The sequence below is a fragment of the Triticum aestivum genome, chromosome 5D (genome assembly GCF_018294505.1).
Source record: "Triticum aestivum cultivar Chinese Spring chromosome 5D, IWGSC CS RefSeq v2.1, whole genome shotgun sequence".
NCBI lineage: Eukaryota > Viridiplantae > Streptophyta > Magnoliopsida > Poales > Poaceae > Triticum > Triticum aestivum.
The window spans coordinates 180,252,001-180,260,202 of NC_057808.1; the positions used below are offsets into that span (position 1 = coordinate 180,252,001).

The 8,202-nt window shown below is 43.8% G+C and overlaps 1 long non-coding RNA gene and 1 other non-coding gene across 6 annotated transcripts; both read left to right on the forward strand.

Moving 5' to 3' along the window:
- Positions 1 to 268: 268 nt before the first annotated feature.
- LOC123120009 (uncharacterized) lies at positions 269 to 4,521 on the forward strand. Of its 5 annotated transcripts, XR_006459254.1 has the most exons (5): positions 269 to 1,228; positions 1,364 to 1,692; positions 1,775 to 2,332; positions 2,471 to 2,637; positions 4,205 to 4,521. It is a non-coding gene; the product is annotated as an uncharacterized lncRNA (long non-coding RNA). The 5 variants fall into 5 exon arrangements; XR_006459253.1 differs by having other exon boundaries at positions 269 to 1,692; positions 4,194 to 4,521; XR_006459252.1 differs by having other exon boundaries at positions 269 to 1,692.
- LOC123126436 (small nucleolar RNA snoR101) lies at positions 2,306 to 2,368 on the forward strand. The gene has a single exon (XR_006461684.1). It is a non-coding gene; the product is annotated as a small nucleolar RNA snoR101 (small nucleolar RNA).
- Positions 4,522 to 8,202: the final 3,681 nt, after the last annotated feature.

Sequence of the window (8,202 nt, forward strand, 5' to 3'; positions counted from 1 at the left end):
GTTTAAGGAAACAAATTATTCCAGGGAATCAATAGCTTTTAGTTTTTTGAAAACCAATCTGCAATAAATGGCAGCGGAAGTAATTGCATGCAGGTAGAGAAAGGAAAGAAGATTATTTGGATGGTACTAATGATTATTTTCAAATACAAAACGCTTAACGGGTTGGATCCGAATGAGGTGCCTAGGCACCTGCCCCATATAATTTACCTATATATATATATATATATATATATATATATATATATATAGAAACTCCCTGACCCGTTCCCAACCTAACCCGCCTCCTACCGCTGGAGGCAGGCGTCGCGGGCGAGCGAGCGGCAGCCGGAGCCGGAGCCGGAGCGAGGAAGCCCGCGGCGCCGTGACGGGTCTAAGGGCCCGATGGTGATTCGTTGACTGGAAAAAAACTCCCCCTCAAACCAGATCGCCTCCACCCCCACCCCCACCTCCTACCTCCGGCGTCGGCCACGACGGTGCCTCCCACCTGCGGCAGCGCGCCTCGCCCCCCGACTCCCACCTCCAGCGTCGGCCACGCCCCTCGCCTCCCACCCGCAGCGGCGCGCCTCTCCCCCGACTCCCACCTCCGGGGTCGGGCACGCCCCCCGCCATCCACCCGTGGCGGCGCGCCACGTCCCCCGCCTCCACCTCCGGCCGCGCCACGCCCTCGGCTCCACCTCCCGCGACGCGCCATGGCTCCTCCTCCGACCTCCCACGAAGCGCTGGAGGAGCGGCCGTCGGCGGAGGGCGGAGCGTCGGCAACAACCACCTCTGCCCCGTCCCCCTCCTCCTCATACATCTGTCGCCCCGCCCCCACCTCCTCCCCCGCCCCCGGCGCCGCCAAGCCCCGCCCCCAACCTCCCCACCCCCACCTCCTCATGTTCGCCGGCGCGCCTCCACCTCTCGGTCGCCGGTGCGTCTCCACCTCTCGGCCGCCGACGCGCCTCTACCTTGTCCCGGCCGTCCAGGTAATGCGCGCGCATCAGTTCGCACAAGACTAGGTCGCCGGGCACCATTCGCCATCCGGCGCGACGCCATGGGTAAAGCCAAGATGGAGCTACCGGTTCTAGCACCGACACCTGCGACGTCAGTCCATCGATGTGCTCGGCGCCGTCCACAACTCCATCGCGCTCGAGCATACGCTCTAGATCATCTTCCACCATGCTCCGGCCACGGCTCCCCACTGCCAACACAAGATCCCAACCACTTCTGAAAAAACTGTTGTTATCTGGTTAGGAGTTCACATTTGCTAAATTCCGTAGTTCTTTGGTTCACCATTGCTAAATTTTGTAGCTATCTGGTTAGTAGTTCACCTTTTATAAAATATGTAGTTCTCTAGTTAGATAAACAGTGGTTATCTTTGCAGAAACAATGGTAGTCTACAATTTCTGTTATTGGTAGTAGCAGTTCAATATATATTAGAAGAAGAAAAAAGGAAACAGTGTTGTCTTGCATGACCACATGAGGTGTCACCACAAAAGCAGCAGACGATGTTTGAGGCTGTTTTGTAGGCTGCCACTGTTCTACCTGTCCGATAACAGTGGCGGCGAGACGAACACCGTGCGCGCACCTGTGTGACATGAAGCGGAGGCATCACTATGGCCACGTACAGAGTGTTGGGACTGCAACAATTCCCACGGTCCAAAGCGTAGAGGATGTGCTTGTGAGCTGTGATGTTCTGAACTTGTGATATATGTATGCATGCATGCTTTGTTTTGTGATGGATCACATATAGATCAATTCTTTTTCTTCTACTGAAAATCAATATGTTCTGCAGCTGCGGCGGTGAGAAGCAGACCCGTTCATGTTCCTCCATCTCCCAAGCTAAGTTTTCTGTTGTTTTTGATGTTATTCCTAAAAGAAAATCGTTTATACATGGCCAATGTGAATGTGCAGTATGGTGTAGTGCAAAAGAACAGTCACGTGTGTGGTTAATTAGCTGAGCATGCAGGGCCTGTTTGAGCTTTATGTGGAGAACTAGTTGGATACTACGGTTTTTGGAAAATCAAGTTGTTCTTTCTTTACATGATTTACAAACTCGCATTGCATTCTCCTGTTGCTTTACTCTTCCATCTCATATATATATGATTGAGTTATCTAAAAGAGCTTCTGTTCCTGCTATCTACAGAGATACATTGTTTTAACTGAAAAATGATGTCTCTGGCGGCCACCACTCCTTGGAAATTTTCTTCCATCTGCTTGTACGCAGACCATGGTGCTTGACTTTGTTCTTATCTTTTTATTTTTTGCAGCCAGTCAGTGCTTCTTCTTGATCTCCCGACCACCAGCGCCGCTTCTTCAAAATGATGTCTTACACTTGATCTCTGAACTTCAGGTAAGTTCATGTGGACACTATATCAATCCTGATGTAGAAATGCGTGTATGATGTCCAGTTTCTTCTTTCGGTTCAGTTCAATATCTAAAATCCATTCAGTTCAATTCTTATGTGTCGTCTGGGCAACGTGTCGCACAGCCACCGACCTCCTCTGGTTGGGCCACACCACCACCGGCCCGTCCACAACAGTTGCTGGCAGCCATCCAAGTTGAGCGCTGATGGTAGTCCTCTGCGTGCGTCAACGACACTCTCACAAGAAGCTCAATCATATTCAGGGATGAAAAAGGAGAGAAGCACAGGAAGAGGTACTATTTGCAAAAAAATGGTGGCTCAAAAAGTTCTGAAAACTCGACTAGCACAAAGTTAAACTAAATGCCTTTTCTAGTTTTTATGATGGCTAGCAGGTAGCTACATTATTATTCTGTCATTTATTTTCAGCAATTATTTAAATAGTTTGTACATTCTGAACTGCAAAAAAAAATATTGAACACATAGATGTGATAAACACCTTTACCTTAATAATTGTCCCCAATAAGCAGCCAGAAAGATTCATCTTGTACTTATTGCTTACTTTCTATTGCTATCAGTTCAAATGATCAAAATGGTATAAAAACAAGTTGAATATTCCTCGTTTTGTGTCTCTTTGGATCCAAAACATTTTCAATTCTAGTGTAGCTCGCTATAAAAAAATATAACTTCACTGTGCAAAAGCTCAGTGGTTCAAATGCGATTTGTAATTCACTGTGCAAACGAAATATATAAGTTCATAGTAGTCTCGGTTGAGTTTATTGCTTCAGTTCAATTTCTATTTTTTGTTCAGTTCAATTTCCAGTTTTAGTTCAGTTCAATTCTTATTTTTAGTTTAGTTAAGTCAACTCTTATTTTTACTTCAGCTATCTGATGTATTCCCCTTGTTATTTGAGTAACCGAATAGTGCTTCATTTTCATGCTTCTAAGATACTACTCCTCCGTATCTAACTGAGCTTCAGCGGGCTTCTTTCTGTCTTAGTACTAATTTTCTTTGCCATCATATATCACAAAGATAGTACTGTTTGTATCTTGCTAATAGTTTCTAGAAACTTGATGAGTTAATAAATGAATAATTTCTTGTTGCAAGTCTGGTCTCATTGTCCATGCTATCTTGTTATGCTTATTAAGATTGTCCATGCCATCTTACTATAGTTGGTAAATAATTGAAGGGAGACGTTAGCATAAGCGAGTTTCTTGTCATGTGTGCTATGCTTATTCGACTCAACAAAGTGTTGCAATTCAGGCTAAAATGACTTGATTTAGTTCTAGTTATCCAGTGGGTTTGAGCACCTTGAAATGATCTGTAAAATTGAAGAAAATAGAATCTTCAGAAGTTACAGGGACCTACTGACGGCACTCCTTCTCTTTTGTGTTTTGAAACATTTCTAGCACTGAAGTTGTATGCTAATTAACTTTGTCAACAATCAAGAATTCAAACTATTGAAGACATATTTGGCCGAAGATATATATTGGCACCATGAGTTCTCAAATACTGATGTTGGAGCTCTTGTAGTATTTCATTTCTTAGGTTGCTTCGTTCAGAAAATGCCGCTTGTGTCTTCATTGCACCGACTTTTTTTAAAAATGCTGGAGACTTTGTTTTTAGTGTCAAAATTTTAGATCATATTCAGTCCGGTGAAGTACTAGTTGTTTCATCTCTCATCGGAGTTGTTTAATTGTGTTTGAGCCTTCCATACTGTGAGTAGCATGCATATTTGTTTACACAATACCGGCTTCGTTTAGTGCCAAAAATTAGTAAAAGCTATGCTCTCTTTTTTTCTCTCAAGTATCAGTAGCATAAGTCTCTGTGCCTCATTCTTTTTCTTTGAAGCTTTATTTCAGGTGGCAGCTTCGTCCTCTTTTAAACTGAAGTTTTCATTCAGGTAGTACATCCACAGCAGCTAGTACAGAATGCAGAGCAGTGGATGCAACTACCTAGTAGAATACTACAGGGAAGCAGGGACGTTCGATGCTACTGGATTGTGGATAGAGGAGTTAAATTAAGCCCCTGACATCGTTTCTACAAATCAGGGGAGCCAGATCCCTGCTTCAGTATATGACTTGTACAAGAAAACATACACTAAATGTAGCAGTTCACTATGTGTTTATATCATCAGTTCGTTAACAAATCAAAGAAAAAGTTTTTGTGCTTGTGACTATCCCGGTGACCGCCAATGTACTTAAATGTTTACTTTGCGCTTCCGTGTATGTTTTTGGGCAGTACAAATACATCGTCATACTAAGTACATACGCGGTCGGGGTCGAGGACCTCCTGCTGAACAGTACGACTTAACTTCTTGTTTTGTGGCCGGTCGCTCAAGGAGCTGAGTTCAAAATGAGAGAAGTTCAGAATATCGTCACAAAACACGTTCAGTATATGAAAACACGCTCAGTACAAAACCATACAGATATCCGTTTAAGTACTCTTTTTTCGGAACCATTCAAAATGAGAGAAGTCCAGAATACCATCGCAAAACAATGTTGAGTTCAAAAGAAAACACAAAACATTTTTGTTTTATTAAAAAATCATTCAGTTCAACAGTATAAACTATGCAAGTTCGGGCATGATGATACCATTGAGAATACGAGGAAAATTATACCGAAAATACACAGTAAAGTCTAGTATGTGAAAACACGCTCAGTACAGTACCATATAGATATCCGTTCAAGTACTCTCTCCAGAACCATTCAAAACTACTGTGAAAAATACCTCAGCACAAACACACAAAAAGATCGAGTACTCTGTTTTTTGACCGGAAAAACAACACGATGAATCTCACCATATTCAAAATTACTCTCCAATGGTTGCGAATTTGAGAAAATATTCAACATGACTAAGTTTTGCATCTTCGATATCTTTCCAACGGTATATTATTTACCCCATTTCGACAAACTTTTAAAAAAATCGCGTTCGAAATCAAATTTGACCGTATTCTAATTCGAGTTTAAACCGTAAAGCATTAGAAAAACATTTCTATACAAAAAAGTTGCGCATTTCCATAGCTTTCCAACGCCGTATCACTTGCGTCAATCCGACAAACCATTTGCAAAAAAAGCGAAAATACGTTTCGCCCAGAATTTCACCGTTTTTTAAATTACTTTTAAATTGTATAGAATTTGAAAAAACAATAGATAAATTGAAGAAGCGGATTTTCACCAGCTTTTCAATGTCATCTTATTTGCTCAATTCCGACAAACCGTTTGAAAATTAAGTCTGAAATACAATTCACGTTTTCGGTTTTGAAAAAACGGTTTTTTCAAAACTGCTCTTAAACCATGATGATTTTACAAAAAAAAAATCCTATATACTTGTAATGTAGATGTCAAGAGCTTTCCAACAATATATTACACGCCCCATTCGGACGAAAAGACGATCAGTTCAACGAGATGAAAATCATTAGTACAACCGCCTAAACCATCAATTCAAGTAGGGTAACAGAATAATATTTTGTTATGTGAAACAGAATAGCCCAGATGTGTGTGTGTGTATATATATATATATATGAAAAATTCATCTTACCACCCAATGGTAGTTACCCCACATATCTCATATGCTACCATATTGTATTATATATACTACTTTATCATTATAAATATGTTCATATATTATATATAACATATTCCTAAGTGAGTTACATGAAAAAATTACAAGTTGACCCATGGTTTTTATTATATTAGTGAAATACGTATATATTTGTACGTAAAAAAAGCATACTCAAAATACGATGCATATTACCTAAAAAGTAGTATATATACTATCTAAACATTCTTATATACTACATATTACGTGCACGTAGAGCGTGTTTGGTTCGCTTCCTCGGTCTGTGATGCCTCGCCTGAAGCTTGCCTGAGATCTAACTGTGTTTGTTTGGTTGAAGCCCTGAAAGAAGTAGTCCAAGCCTGGCCTAGATCACGCAGGCAGGTGATTAGCCTGCCAGGCATCCGTTTTCGATAGCCTGGGTGATGTTCGGTGTTAGCCTGGAGCTAATCCGAGCGCTTTTGACATGGGTTATGGGCTGACACCGTCTACTTCTAAATATTTTAATCCATAAATATTTCCCAGGCCCAGAACATGATCCAAACGCATACTAGTCTAGGGAGCCTGACCAGGCCAGGAAATTTGTATTCGATGTGCCTGGCCAGGCAGCGTTTTTGTCCAGGCATGCAGCCCAGGACAGCAATCAAACTGACCCGTACTCTCTAATATTATAGATACTACATACAACATACAAAACTAAAGTGATGGTATATATATATATATATATATATATATATATATATATATATGACAAACACAGCCTAGGACAACGATGATAGTATATATATATATACAAGCAGTGGTAGTTACCACCACTTCAGTTTTGTATGTTGTATGTAGTATCTGTTGAAATCGGGAGTATATACATGTAGTATGTAGTATATAACAATAATTAGGTAGTATATATACTAACTTTTAGTTAGTATGTATCATATTTTGAGTATGTTTTTTTACGTACAAATATGTACGTATTTCACAAATATAATAAAAACTATGGACTCATGTGCATTTTTTTCATATAACTTGTTTTGAAATATCTTAGATATAGTATATGAACATATTTAAAATAATAAAATAGTATATAATATACATGGGTAATATATGAGACATGTGGGATAACTACCACCGAATAATAAGATGGATTATATATATGACAGCACTATTCTAATTTTGGAATTAGAATAACTATTTGGATCACAATCAGACCTGTAAGAAGCGACGAGGTGTTCCCGAACTCCCCCGAACCGATAGAAAAAAGAAGAAAAAGAAACCTCACCTACGAGCTCTCCCCAACCTCCCGATTCTAACGCGCCGTCGGCCCCCTCCGCCCTCCCTACCCCCAACCGCACGCGGCGCCCCCACCCTGCTCCCAATCGCCGCCGCCGTCCCTAACCACCGGCGACGCCCCGGATGCGCCGCCACCACGCGCCGGCCAGCTCCACGCCAGACCGCGCCGCGCGCCCTCCGCCCCAACCACCTCTGTCGCCTCCACACCCCCGCCACACTGTTCCCGAGCACCGCCCCCTGCCGCCAGGCCCCTGCTCCCGAGCGCCACCGCCCGCCGACGGGACACTACTCTGGAGCGTCGCCCAGGGCCCGCGCCCCCATCCCCTACTCTCACCAGCCCCCCGAGCTTTGCCGCCCAGGCAACAACGCTGCCCCAGAGCGATGCCCAGGGCCCCGCACCGCTGACAGCCGTCGCCCCTGGATCTCCTCTGCCACGACGCGCCAGTACACCCCCCGCCTCCTCTCCCAACCTTCGCCGGGGCCGCTTCCTCTACCAATCGCCGCCGTGGTCCCTGTCTACCTCAACCTCAGCTTCTCCTCAGGCTCCCGTGCTTCCATCCCCACCCCGAAAGGTTCGCCACGGCGACCCTCCACTGGCATTGTTCTCCTCACCGGCGACCCTCCCCTGCTGTCGTCTCCCTCCTCCCTTCTTAATTCCTCACGCACCGGTTGGGCTCTGCTGGGATTTTGGCTGCGGGATCCGTCCGTCCCTACACCGCGTGGGTTTTGATGACCACAGACGAGTGAGATCGATGGCAACTGACGGCAACCACCGGTGCACTCGCCATGCCCAGTCACCTCTGTTCTCTCTCGACTTCGACGACGGCTCGGGTAGCTAGTGCTCGTAGCCAGTGTCTGAAGTTCAGCTATATGTGTAGGTGCAAAAAAATGATGTTTTGGTTAGTTGGTTTCAGTTTCACAGTTTTCTTCCAAGTTTATATTTCCAAAAATGCATCAACGCCGTGGAGAGTTAATTGTTTTTGTGTACTTGTATCAAGCCTTGTGTTTCATGGAG